This window comes from Pristiophorus japonicus, unplaced genomic scaffold, assembly GCF_044704955.1.
Source record: "Pristiophorus japonicus isolate sPriJap1 unplaced genomic scaffold, sPriJap1.hap1 HAP1_SCAFFOLD_251, whole genome shotgun sequence".
NCBI lineage: Eukaryota > Metazoa > Chordata > Chondrichthyes > Pristiophoridae > Pristiophorus > Pristiophorus japonicus.
The window spans coordinates 526216-539901 of NW_027252241.1; the positions used below are offsets into that span (position 1 = coordinate 526216).

The 13686-nt window shown below is 45.4% G+C and overlaps 1 pseudogene; it reads right to left on the reverse strand.

Annotated features, from left to right (window-relative positions):
* Nucleotides 1-1633: 1633 nt before the first annotated feature.
* Nucleotides 1634-1989, reverse strand: LOC139247005 (U7 snRNA-associated Sm-like protein LSm10; annotated as a pseudogene).
* Nucleotides 1990-13686: the final 11697 nt, after the last annotated feature.

Consider the following 13686-nt stretch of genomic DNA (forward strand, 5'->3'; position numbering starts at 1 on the left):
TTCACCAGACTGATTCCCGGGATGGTGGGACTGACCTATCAAGAATAGACTGGATCAATTGGGCTTGTATTCACTGGAGTTCAGAAGAATGAGAGGGGACCTCATAGAAACGTTTAAAATTCTGACGGGTTTAGACAGGTTAGATGCAGGAAGAATGTTCCCAATGTTGGGGAAGTCCAGAACCAGAGGTCACAGTCTAAGGATAAGGGGTAAGCCATTTAGGACCGAGATGAGGAGAAACTTCTTCACCCAGAGAGTGGTGAACCTGTGGAATTCTCTACCACAGAAAGTAGTTGAGGCCAATTCACTAAATAAATTCAAAAGGGAGTTAAATGAAGTCCTTACTACTCGCGGGATCAAGCCGTATGTCGAGAAAGCAGGAAGGGGGTACTGAAGTTTCATGTTCAGCCATGAACTCCTTTAATGGCGGTGCATGCTAGAAGGGCTGAATGGCCTGCTCCTGCACGTACTTTCTATGTTTCTATGTTTCTATGTTTAAATTGGCTCCCACCGTATTTTGAGGCTGTGCCCCCTAGTTCTAGTTTCCCCGACCAGTCGAAACAACTTCTCTGCCTCTATCTTGTCTATCCCTTTCATTATTTTAAATGTTTCTATAAGATCACCCCTCATCCTTCTGAACTCCAACGAGTAAAGACCCAGTCTACTCAATCTATCATCATAAGGTAACCCCCTCATCTCCGGAATCAGCCTAGTGAATCGTCTCTGTACCCCCTCGAAAGCTAGTATATCCTTCCTTAAGTAAGGTGACCAAAACTGAACGCAGTACTCAAGGTGCAGCCTCACCAATACCCTGTGCAGTTGCAGCAGGACCTCCCTGCTTTTGTACTCCATCCCTGTTGCAATGAAGACCAACATTCCATTCACCTTCCTGATTACCTGCTGTACCTGCAAACAAACTTTGAGATTCATGCACAAGGACCCCCAGATCTCTCTGCACTGCAGCATGTTGTAATTCCTTCCCATTCAAATAATATTCCCATTTACTGTTTCTTTTTTCAAAGTGGATAACCTCACATTTTCCAAAATTGTATTCCATCTGCCAGTCCTGATGTCTCCCCATACACGAGACAGTCCTGATGTCTCCCCATACACCAGCCAGTCCTGATGTCACCCCATACACCAACCAGTCCTGATGTCTCCCCATACACAAGCCAGTCCTGATGTCTCCCCATACACCAACCAGCCAGTCCTGATGTCTCCCCATACACCAGCCAGTCCTGATGTCTCCCCATACACCAGCCAGTCCTGATGTCTCCCCATACACCAGCCAGTCCTGATGTCTCCCCAGACACCAGCCAGTCCTGATGTCTCCCCATACACCAGCCAGTCCTGATGTCTCCCCATACACCAGCCAGTCCTGATGTCTCCCCATACACCAGCCGATCCTGATGTCTCCCCATACACCAGACAGTCCTAATGTCTCCCCATACAACAGCCAGTCCTGATGTCTCCCCATACACCAGCCAGTGCTGATGTCTCCCCATACACAAGCCAGTCCTGATGTCTCCCCATACACCAGCCAGTCCTGATGTCTCCCCATACACCAGCCAGTCCTGATGTCTCCCCATACACCAGCCATTCCTGATGATCCTACTCCAGAACCAGCACATTGTTATTTTCTCGATGGGAATTCTTTTCTCCCTCGATCTTTCCCCCCGAAGTTACGCACTCGGTGGATTTTCTGCAGTTGGCTGTGGATGATGTTGATCTCATTGGGATGTGAACATAACGTACATTGCTGCCAGTCACAAAGAAGTTGTCCAGGTGCGAGACTTTGCCCCACCGATCAGTGTACGTCATCTCAGAAAGCCGGACATTCGTGAATGCGTCAACATTATCGACAAGCCACGTCACCGAGCTCTCGTCTCTCAGCTCCACGCTGGTGATGTGGCCGTGCAATCCCTGGAGAGGAATGATGAGGCTGTTCTCTGCAACCGTCCGCTCTTTAATGGAGTGGCTCACCGACATGACGCTTGCTTGCAACTCCATGCAATCAGCTGAATGGAAGAGAAAGATCAACTGCAACGCACACGCTTCCCCTGATAGTATGCCAACTCACAAAGCGCCTGCCACTGCCAGTCTGCTGTGGCAGGCCCCGGCCCCCTGCCTTGCCCAATCACACTCTGTCGGTATATTTGACTCTGCCTCTGTTTATATTACACTAGACCCTGTTCCTGTTTATATTACACGAGACTGTATCTCTGCTTATAAATAGAAGTATAGAGTACAAATGCATGGATATTATGATTAACCTGTACCAAACAATGGTTCGGCCTCAACTGGAGTATTATGGCCAATTGTGGGCAAAACACTTTAGGAATAATGTGAAGGACTTGGAGAGGGTGCAGAAAAGATTTACGAGAATGATTCCAGGGATGAGGGTCTTCAGTTACCTGGACAACTGGAGCAGCTGGGGTTGCCAGGGTGATTGAGTATAAAAGCAGAGAAGTCCTGCTACAACTGTACAGGGTATTGGTGAGGCCACACCTTGAGGACAATGTACAGTTTTGGTCTCTGTATTGAAGGAAGGATATACTTTCATTGGATGCAGTTCAGAGAAGGTTCACTACGTTGATTCCTGAGATGAGGGGATTGACTTACGAAGAAAGGTTGAGTAGTTTGGGCCTATACTCATTTTGTTCAGAAGAATGAGAGGTGATTTTATTGAAACATAAAAGATACTGAGGGTTTGACAAGGTGGATGCAGAAAGGATATTTCCACTCATAGGAGAATCTAGAACTGGGTGCATAGTTTCAGAATAAGGGGTTGCCCATTTAAAACTGAGATGAGGGGGAACTTCTTCTCTCAGAGGGTTCTAATTCTGTGGAATTCTCTGCCCCAGAGAGCTGTGGAGGCTGGATCATTGAATATATTTAAGGTGGAGATAGACAGATTTTTATGAGCGATATGGGAGTAAATGTTTATGGGGAGCGAGCGGGGAAGTAGAGTTGAGTCCATGATTAGATCAGCCACGATTTTATTGAATGACGAACAGGCTCAAGGTGCCAAATGGCCTACTCCCGCTCTTATTTATTATGTTCTCCTTAGAGCAGGGAAGATTGAGAGAAGATTTGATAGAGGTGTTCAAAATCATGAGTGGTCTTGCCAGCGTAGATCGAGAGATACTGTTCACATTGGCAGAAGGGTCGAGAACCAGAGGGCACAGATTTTACGTGATTGGCAAAAGAACCAAAGGCGACACAAGAAAAAACCTTTTTGCGTAGCGAGTGGTTAATATATGGATTGCACGGCCTGAAAGGGTGGTGGAGGCAGACTTAATCACAGCTTTAAAAAGGGAGTTGGATAAGTATCTGAAAGAAAAAAATTTGCACGACTGTGTGGTAAGGGCGGGGGAGTGGGATTAGCTGAGGTGCTCTTGCAGAGAGCTGGCACGTGTTCGACGGGCCGAATGGTCTTGTTCCGTGCTGTAATCGTTCTCTGATTCTATGGTTCTAACTCTCTCAGCATAAGCCTCTATTCCCTTCTTCCTCATATGCTGAATTTCAGTGCATCGATACTGGAAACACAGAGTGACCAATCCAGAGCTGCTCTGTATCAGGATGGGCGCTGGATACGGAAGTCGCTCCCTGGCCTCCTGTGTGGGTCTGTTTGTTGCATCAGTTTGAGCTGACGTGGAGAGGGGGGAGAAGCTGCTGGGTTTAACCCCCAGTACCTCTGGGCCCAGAAACTGTCCGCACAATGTATTGTTTTAGGAACAAGTATTTCTGCAGAGGCTTTCAATATACAGATTTGTTTTAATCTATTCTTGGAATGTGGGTGTCGCTAGTAGGGACAGAAGAGATTTCCAATTTCCATTTGCCCCTTGACAAGGTGATGGTGGGCCTTCTCGAACCGCTGCAGTCCATATGGTGAAGGTCCTCACACAATGCTGTTAGGTGAGGAGTTCCAGGATTTTCACCCAGTGACGATGTAGGAACGGCGATATATGCCCAAGTCAGGATGGTGTGAGACTTGTAGGGGAACTTGGAGGTGATGGATTTCCCAAGCACATGCGTGCCTGGTCCATCTGGGTGGGAGAGGTTGCGGGTTTGGGAGGTTCTGTCAAAGTTCTGGTCGAGTTGCAGATGTTTAAATTCCCTCCCCTTCACCCTGCCCACCTCTCCCTCCTCCCATAGAGGCCAGAGTCTTGTGTCGGCCCAGACCGGTTGGTGGGTTCCCTTCCCTGCAGGACATTAATGACCAGTTGGGTTATTACAACAATCCGGCAGCTTTCATGGTCACTTTTTTTCTGCTGATGGCCGCACAAATAGCCAGGATCATTCAGCTCAATTTCACAACCTGCCTTTGTGTTTTTATGGCTTCTCTCTCACCCACCCTTTTTCCTGTTTGAAACACATTTTACAGGGTATTAAAAGGGGAGCATTTGTCGACCAGAGGCTCAAACCAACCATCACATTAAGATCTGACGGAGTCACTCGATTCATCGGGAACGGAATATCATCGGCCCTTGACCATGGAAGCAAAAAGCACTGTTCACAGCGGGGAGAAACAGTACACGTGCTCTGTGTGTGGACAAGGTTCCAGCCGATCATCCAACCTGGAGAGACACAAGTGCAGTCACACTGGGGAGAAACTGTGTAAATGTGGGGACTGTGGGAAATGTTTCAACTACCCATCCCAGCTGGAAACACATTGGCGAGTTCACACTGGGGAGAGGCCGTTCACCTGCTCTGAGTGCGGGAAGGGATTCACTCAAATATCCAACCTGCTGATACACCAGCGAGTTCACACTGGGGCGAGGCCGTTCAGCTGCTCCGATTGTGGGAAGGGATTCACTTGATCAGCCGACCTGCTGTGGCACCAGCGAGTTCACACTGGGGAGAGGCCGTTCACCTGCTCCGAGTGTGGGGAAGGATTCACTCAGTCATCCAACCTGCTGATACACCAGCGAGTTCACACTGGGGAGAGGCCGTTCACCTGCTCCGAGTGTGGGGAAGGATTCACTCAATCATCCAACCTGCTAATACACCAGCGAGTTCACACTGGGGGAGGCCGTTCACCTGCTCCGAGTGTGGGAAGGGATTCACTCAGTCATCCCACTTGCTGACACACCAGCGAATTCACAAGTGACTGCAGGGGTGGGATTCTGCTGTTATTGCTGCTGTTAATCACATCCCGACTAAACCATGTTCATTTTGACAGTTGGGTTTGTTTCCGCTGATGTCAATAACTCCTGTAACTGGACTGGAGTTTAATATTGGGGAGAAAGACAAATAAATTCGTGTTGCTTTCAACACATTGGTGTGGATTTTTGTCTTTCCCAACTGAGTGATTAGCATCATCTGGCTGGAGCTCAGAGAGGACAATCTGGGCGGAGGATGGTATGTGGGGAGAATTTCAGCCTGGATACAGTCCTTGAGGGGCAAACGGCACTTTGGTCTTTCTCATCACTCTTCATTGACAGCAAAGTCGCCATGCGGGTTAACCTTGACATTGTAAGATATGGATGATATCCACCCAAGGGTGTTTGAAGAGATGGGACGGGTGCTCTGTCAGCCCCTTGCCATATCTCCATCAGCTCAGTAGAGTCATGGGTTATAGCCCGAGATTGGAAGGTAGCACACATAGTTCAAATTTAGCAAATTGGCCACAAGTCGGGAACTGAAGGCCCATCAACGTGACCTCGATCACTGGGAAGGTGCTTGAAGGGATTCTGAGAGATGCTGTTTTCCATCATGGGGAAAGGGAAGGGGCCATTACAGATACTGAACATGGATTCCGGTAAACAAGGTCACATCTGACAAACTAGTTTGAGTTTGTAAAGAAGTTGTTAGGTTGGTGGATGGTGGAATCCGGTTGACATTGTCTACCTCAAGGTGTCAAACTCATTTTCTAGGTTGGGCCTGATTCAATATCCTGGCACTTGGCATGGGCCACATTCAGAAAAAACGATAAAATTAGGAATAAATGAAGATAAACTACATCGGAATTTACATTTAGTTTTTATTTACTGCCGCTGCTCCCGATCCGTGGCACCTCTTAGTTTGAGCATTCATGAACTGACCCTGCTCAAACTGTAACCACAAGGACATCGGTGCATGGTTCTGCCTGTAACCACAAGACTGTGTCACTGCCACACACAGATACCGTTTCCTTGTTTCACATTTCCATACAAACACCATCACTTCACACATCCTCTTTCTACACAATTGCAGCAGACAAGAGCAAGGACATGAGGCTTATTAAAAGACACATTTCATTACAGCAAAGGTTACACTGGGAGACATGTTCAGTTATTTTCCATTACAGGCAAATGCTGGATAAACCAGCAGCACACTGGCACCTGAGCAGTGTCTCATCGGCCTACAGGCTTTTCTTAAATAGATTTGCTGCCTGGATATAAATTTAAACCAGCTTTGCAGGCGTGATGCTCCATTCACACATTGAAGGTGAGAGAGATGCTGTGGGACACACACTAAGTCCAGTAGCTGAAAGTGATTTACAGACTGGGTTTTGTGTTTAGTGATCCCGGGCGTGTTGCCAATACCAGCAAAGATGAAGCCAATGGAATAAAAGGGACAGTGGATACTGTCTCACTTTGAGCGAGTCAGAATGACAAGCTTTAACAACAACCGATATTTCACAAACGGAGACCTCACCAGACCAAAGGACTGTTTGTGTCACTAGGCTACAGGAGGCTATTTGTGACAGAAGGAAAGCTGGTCACAGCAAACAAACAGTTTACCGGCCTGTCCAGGGCCCACTCTGACCCCCACCTTCTTTCTCTCACTATTGATGGAGACTGCTGCAGTAATTGCTTCTCTGACCTTTTCTCTCTTGTCCCTCCTGCACCCCGAATACACGGCCTGACACAATCTCCCTCCCCCTACATCCTCACTGTGCTGGAATCTACACCAGTCTCCCCATCTGCTCCTTTTCCTCTCCCTGGATCCTGAAACTACAGTCTGCATCCCACTGTACTGAAGGAAGTGGCCCGAGAAATACTGAATGCATTGGTGATCATTTTCCTACAGTCTACCGATTCTGGATCAGTTATGTAACACTACTTTTTAAAAAAGGCGGGAGAGAGAAAATGGGGAATTATAGACCGGTTAGCCTGACATCCGTAGTGGGGAAAATATTGGAATCAATTGTTAAAGATGAAATAGCAGCACATTTGGAAAGCAGTGACAGGATCAGTCCAAGTCAGCATGTATTTATGAAAGGGAAATCATGCTTGACAAGTCTACTAGAATTTTTTGAGGATGTAACGAGTAGAGCGGACAAGGGAGAACCAGTGGATGTGGTTTATTTGGACTTTCAAAAGGTTTTTGACAAGGTCTCACACAAGAGATTGGTGTGCAAAATTAAAGCACAGGGTATTGGTGGTAATGTATTGACGTGGATAGAGAACTAGTTGGCAGACAGGAAGCAGAGAATTGGGATAAAGGAGACATTTTCAGAATGGCAAGCAGTGACTAATGGGGTGCCGCAGGGCTCAGTGCTGGGACTCCAGCTATTTACAATATACATCAATGATTAGATGAAGGAATTGAGGGTAATATCTCCAAGTTTGCAGATGACACTCAGCTGGGTGGCGGTGTGGACTGAGAGGAGGATGCTAAGAGGCTGCGTGGTGACTTGGACAGGTTAGGTGAGTGGGCAAATGCATGGCAGATGCAGTACAACGTGGATAAATGTGAGATTATCCACTTTGGTGGCTAAAACATGAAGGCAGAATATTATCTGAATTGCGATAGATTAAGAAAAGGGGAGGTGCAATGAGACAAGGGTGTCATGGTACATCAGTCATTGAAAGTTAGCATGCAGGTACAGCAGGTTGTGAAGAAGGCAAATGGCATGTTGGCCTTCATAGCTCGGGGATTTGAGTGTAGGAGCAGGGAGATCTTTCTGCAGTTGTATAGGCTTTTTCTGAGACCTCACCTGGAATATTGTGTTCAGTTTTGGTCCCCTAATCTTAGGAAGGACGTTCTTGCTATTGAGGGAGTGCAGTGAAGGTTCACCAGATTGATTCCCGGGATGGCAGGACTGACATATGTTGAGAGACTGGATCGACTGGGCCTGTATTCACTGCAGTTTAGAAGAATGAGAGGGGATCTCACAGAAACATATAAAATTCTGACGGGACTGGACAGGTTAGATGCGGGAAGAATGTTCCCGATGTTGGGAAAGTCCAGAACCAGGGGTCACAGTCTAACGATAAGGGGTAAGCCATTTAGGACCGAGTTGAGGAGAAACGTCTTCACTCAGAGAGTTGTTAACCTGTGGAATTCCCTGCCGCAGAGAGTTGTTTATGCCAGTTCGTTAAATATATTCAAGAGTGGGTAAGATATGGCCCTTATTGCTAAAGGGATCAAGATGTATGGAGAGAAAGCAGGAAAGGGGTACTGAGGTGAATGATCAGCCATGATCTTATTGAATGGTGGTGCAGGCTCGAAGGGCAGAATGGCCTATTCCTGCACCTATTATCTATTTTTCTTACTCAGTCTTCCCCTTCTGATGTCTACAGGCTCTAAAACTGAAGCTTGGTGGCCCTCAGTCCTTGATTTACCTCCCCTTCTCTCCTCCTCTTTCCCCCTTGGTTGTGTTCCACACTCTGGGCCTTGGGCCTTCCCCGGGGATTCTCAGTAGAACAGGAGGATGTGTGTTGAGGCAGGATGTCCCCGCTCTCCACCTTTAAAGGGACAAGGATATGACCAGCTGGGCTGAATGGCCCTGCTTTATGACATTACTGCAGTGCCTAGCAACCAAACTCCCTGAGCCCTGCTCATAATGGGCTTGGTTGAGCTCATGCTGTTACAGGAAGGGAAACAGGAGCAGGATTCGAGCCGTGTGTAGCCCTGGATTAATGGGGAGAGGTACAGGATCAATTTATACCTTATTGAGTGAGAAATGTCAGTGTCCCGGACACTCCCTGTCCCTCAGTATCTATGTCGGGGAGCGACCGATGGGTTCACTCTGTATCTAACCCGCGCTGTGTCCGACTGGAGAGTGTTTGATGCTGGCACGAGGTGCTCAGGTCGATAAGCACATCATTTAACCCAATGATGATCAGATAACCCATCAGCTTCTCCCTGGACAAAGATCCTGAACGACAAGAAGTGTTTCTAATAATTTGGCTGGGGTCCTTGATCAAATTTAAACAACTCTGATCTCTTTTTAAAAATGTGTTTATGAGATGTGCGCGTCAACTCTCGCCTCTCCTTCTAAATGCTCTGGAATATAGGCCTTGTCTAAACATTCTCTCAGGACAATCCCCCCATCCCAGGAATCAGTCTGATGAACCTTCATTGCACTCCCTCGACAGCAAGTTTATCTTTCCTTAGGTAAGGAGACCAAAACTGTACATAATGCTCCAGGTGTGTCCTCACCAGGGCCCTGTATAATTGCAGTAAGAAGTAAATATTAAAATATTTTTGTACAAAGGCCAATATAGCATTTGCTTTATTAATTGCTTGCTGGACCTTCGTATTAACTTTTAGCGATTTGTGTACAAGAACACCCAGTTCCCTCTGAACATCAACATTTCCCAATCTCTGACCATTTAAAAAATACTCTGCCTTTCTATTTTTACTGTCAGTGTCTAACTTAACATTTCTTCATATTATATTCCATTTGCCATGTTCTTGCCCATTCACTGAGCCTGTATATATCCCCTTGAAACCTCTTTTCATCCTCCTCACAACTTACATTACCAATGAGCTTTGTATCCTCAGCAAACTTCGCTATATTACATTTGGTCCCCTCATCCAAATCATTGATATAGATTGTGAATAGCTGGGACCCAAGCATTGATCCTTGCAGCACCACACCAGTTACAGCATGCCAACCCGAAAATCACCCGTTTATTCCTACTCTCTGTTTTCTGTCCATTAACCAATCCTTCATCCTTGCTCGTATATTACTTTCAATCTCATGAGTCCTACTTTTGTTTAATAACCTCTTGTGTGGCACGGATCAGATACAGAGTAATTTCTCCCACTACAAGATCCTATCAAACACTCCCAGGGTAGTACAGCATGGGTTAGATACAGAGTAAAGCTCCCTCTGCACTGTCCCATCAAACACTCCCATGGCAGGTACAGAACAGGTTAGAAACGGGGTACATCTCTCTCTATCCTTTCCCAACCATTCCAGGGCAGGTACAGCACTTGTTAGATATAGAGTAAATCTCGCTCTGTGCATTCCCATCAAACTCTCCCACGGCAGGTACTGCATTGGTGAAATACTAAGTAAAGCTCCCTTCACACCGTCCTTGGGCAGGAACAGCATAATTCAGATAAAGGGTAATCCTCTCTCTAACCTCGCTCTACAATTGCACAGGACCATGGTGAGACCACACCTCGAGTGCTGTGCACAGTTTTGGCCTCTTTATCGAAGGAAGGGTATACTTGAGTTGCTTAGATACAGAGTAAAGATTCCTCATCACTGTCCCATCAGACATTCCAAGGGCAGGAGGAGACCACCTGGCCGCTCGAGCCAGCTCCGTCATTTAATAGAATCATGGCTGATTTGATAATGGACTCAGCTCCAGTTCTTTGCCCACTCCATATAGCCCTTTATAACCTTATCGCTCAAAAATCTGTCGATCTCCGCCTTAAATATATTCAGTGAACCGGACTCCGCAGCGCTCTGGGGCAGAGAATTCCATAGATTTACAACCATCTAAGAGAAGAAATTCTTCCTCATCCCAGTTTTAAATGGACAGCCTTTTATTCTGAGACTATGTTTCCTAGTTTTAGTTTCCTTGATGAATGGAAATATCCTCCCTGCATCTACCTTGTCGAGCCCCCTCATTTTCTTAACTGTTTCGATAAGATCATCTCTCATTCTTCTGAACTCCAATGGGTATCTTCATCAGTCAACCCGCATATATCTGGAATCAACCTAGTGTACCTTCTCTGAACAGCCTCCAATGCAAGTATATCCTTCCTTAAATGCGGAGACCAAAACTAGACGCGGTACTCTAGGTCTGGCCTCACCAACAGCCTGTACAGTTGTAGAAATATTTTCTCTTCTTTTATACTCTATCCCCCTTGCAATAAGGGCTAATATTCCATTTGCCTTCCTGATTACCTGCTGTACCTGCATACTAACTTTTTGTGTTTCATGCACAAGGACCCCCAGGTCCCACTGTAATGCAGCACTTTGCAATTTTTCACCATTTAAAATATAATTATTTTTTCTGCCAAGGTGGATAACCTCACATTTTCCTGCATTGTACATCATTTGCCAAATTTTTGCCCACTCACTTGGCCTGTCTATTACTTTGCACATTTTTTGTGACCTCCTCACAATTTACTTTCTCACCCATCTTTGTATCATCAGCAAACTTGACTACATTACAGTTAGTCCCTTCATCCAAGTCATTAAAATAGATTGTAAATAGTTGAGGATCCAGCACCGATCCCTGCAGCTCTCCACTAGTCAATGTTTGCCAACAGAAAAATGACCCATTTATCCCGACGCAGATACAAAGTAAATCTCCGTCTACACTGCTCCATCAAACACTCCCAGGGCAGGTATAGTCCAGGTTAGCTACAGCATAAAGCTCTCTCTACACTGTCCCATCAAAAGTCGCAGGGCAGGTACAGCACGGGTTTATTCCCCAGTCTCATCCTCTAAGGGATAACGTTTACTTTAGCTACTCTCTTACTTGTTATGTACCTGTAGAAGCTCTTACTATCTGTTTCAAAATTTCTTGCCAGTTTATTCTCATACTCTATCTTCCCTTTCTTTATTAATTTTTTAATCGTACTTTATTGGATTTTTAAAATTCTCAATCATCTCGCCTCCCACTAATCTTGACAACTTTGTATGCCATTGTTTTCAATTTTATACCGTCTTTTACTTCCTTAGATAGACACGAAACTTCTCCCTTCTCTTAAAGTCTTTACTTTTCACGGGAATATATTTTTCTTGAGAGTTATGAAATATCTCCTTAAATGTCTGCCACTGCTTATCAACCATCTTACATTTTAATCTACTTTCCCAGTCCACTTTTTCCAATTCTGCCTTTATACCTTTCTAATCGCCTTCATTTAACTTCAGGACATTATTTTGATATCCATCTTGCTCATCCTCCAACTGAATTTGAAATTCAACCCTGCTTTGATCACTCTGTCTTCGAGGATCCCTTACTACGACATCATTGATTAATCCTAACTCATTACACAGTACCAGATCGAGGATAGCTTGCTACCTGTTTGGTTCTGTAACATAATGTTGAAGTGAAACACCCCGGATACACTCTATGAACATTTCCTCAAGGCTACCTTGGGCAATTTCATTTGTCCAGTCTATATTGTCGTACCTTTCTTACAAGCCTCCGTTATTTCTTCATTTATATTCCGTACAACAGTGTAGCTACTTAGGGGCCTAATAGACTACGCCAAACAGTGTTTTCTTCCCCTTATTATTTCTTATCTCCAACCAAACTGATTATATGTATTGATTTTCTGATCCAAGATCTTCTCTCACTAATACACTGATCTCATCCTTTACTAACAGAGCTACGCCAACTACATTTCCTTTCTGTCTATCCATCCATATTGTCAAATGCCCCTGAATATTCCATTCCAAGCCTTGGTCAGCTTGCCATCACGTCTCTGCATTGGCTATCAGATCATACCCATGTATATCTATTTACTGTCAACTCGTCAATCTTGTTACAAATGCTGCTTGCATTGAGATAAGGAGGTTTTAATTTTGCCTTTTTACCGTTTTTCCCTGGTTTGACTCCACTTTCTGATACACGTATTTTTATACATTCTGTCCCTCCCTCTCTGGTTCACATTTCACCCACCACTACCCTACTCTATTGCCTTTGACTTTTTAAATGTCTGCTCACCTGAACCCTCACCCAACTATTTAGGTTAAAGCCCTCTCTCCAGCCCAATTATTCGGGTCTCCAGGAGTGCAGCAGCTCAAAGTGGGAAATCTGAGATTTAGGTCATTGGGGGCGTTTTAAGGAGTAATCTGCTTTAAACCATTTGGAGGCAACTGACAATTGTTGGTAGCTTCTAAGTAAGGTTAACCATTAAATATTTAGGATTCTTTCAAACTTAAGCAGAGACAAACTAGCTGGACCTCCACAACTTTGCAAAAAACCGATTAGTTAAAACTCGTTCAAACCGGTTATTTAAACAGTTGACCAGTGGTGACTCATCTGAGCCACTAGCAGATAAAAAACCGAGGGCTAGTTGCAGGTAGGACGGAGTGTAGCAGCTCAGAGTGGGAAACTTGAGAGTTTGGTAAGTGGGAGAGTTTGGTGAAGTTGGGGGGGGGGAGGTGTTGCTTTAGCTTGTTTTTCCTACCTTTTTCTGCAGAGTGGCGGCGTATCTGAGCGGGAGTAGATTGAGGCCCGGGAGTGGGGATTAAAGCCACAGCAGACCTGCAAATTCAAGGAATTTAATACGGCCAGTGTGATCTCCTGGGCTTATTTCCATCTCCTGATTGGGACGGAGAGGAATTTTCCCAGGTTTATTCCCCAATTGGCCTGAGTTTTTATCTTTTTATTGCCTCTCCCAGGAGACCGCACCGCTCCGAATGGGGAGAACTCTGCTATGTGACATAACAGGTAAGGCAGGTAAGTGATTGGTAGAGATTGTGAGCTAATTTTTTCTTTTAAATTAACATATAGCATATGATTACATTCTAAAAACTGATATTTATTGGTTTAA